Source organism: Eptesicus fuscus, chromosome 20 (assembly GCF_027574615.1).
Source record: "Eptesicus fuscus isolate TK198812 chromosome 20, DD_ASM_mEF_20220401, whole genome shotgun sequence".
Lineage (NCBI taxonomy): Eukaryota > Metazoa > Chordata > Mammalia > Chiroptera > Vespertilionidae > Eptesicus > Eptesicus fuscus.
In genome coordinates, this window is record NC_072492.1 from 33,246,214 (window position 1) to 33,247,049 (window position 836).

Consider the following 836-nt stretch of genomic DNA (forward strand, 5'->3'; position numbering starts at 1 on the left):
AGTAGTGTTTATGAAGGGAATGTTCCTTGAAGAAATGCAGGAAAGAACGGGAAGGAAGGGCCTGCGGGGGGTGGGAAGGTGGAAGGGGGCGCGGGAGGGCTGACGCTCTGCGAGTGGTTAACCCCAGGGGCAGAGAAAGGGCCGGGGAACTCTGTCAAATGCAGGCGCCGGGTCCTGCCCAAGGACACAGAATTAAAGTGGGGGCAGCACAGCCAGTGGAATTTTGCTTAAAGTTCCCCAAGTGCGAGTAATGTGCACCCACGGAAAAGAACACCCCCCCAAAAAAAAAACCCCAGCGGACAGGGAGAAACCGGGGCGTGGAGAGCCACGCGCAGGCGCCCAGGATTGGCCCGAAGTCTAGGCCAAGGGTGCACCAGGGCGCAGGCGCGCGCGCTGCCGCCGTTGCGCGGCTTCTAAAACTCACCGCCCGACGCAGGGCCGCGGAGCGCAGGGGCGGGGCGTGATGATGGCATCGCGTAAGAGGGCGTTGTGAGAGAGCTGCTCGTGTGGTGACCCAGTGGCCTAATGGATAAGGCATCAGCCTCCGGAGCTGGGGATTGTGGGTTCGAGTCCCATCTGGGTCGTGCAGAGCTTTCTTTTGGTGGAAGGAAAAAAGGCGATGATATGCTGAAATCAGTAAAAACAGACTCTGAAATGTGGTTATTTCGGTCTCTGCAGCGACCTCGGGGAGGATTGTCCTGACAAATTAGGAAACGCATCTCCGTGTTTTAAAAACATTGCAAGTGAGGTTTTGTAAGTGAAAGCCAAGGAGTGATCCAAAAGTGGGGTTTTCCATCTTTTTTACAAGACAGATGGCTCCATTCCTTTTTCTGTCT

General features: G+C 55.7%; 1 non-coding gene across 1 annotated transcript; it reads left to right on the forward strand.

The window, feature by feature from the left end:
- The first annotated feature begins 511 nt into the window (after positions 1–511).
- Positions 512–584, forward strand: TRNAR-CCG (transfer RNA arginine (anticodon CCG)). The gene has a single exon. It is a non-coding gene; the product is annotated as a tRNA-Arg (tRNA).
- The last annotated feature ends 252 nt before the right edge of the window (positions 585–836 follow it).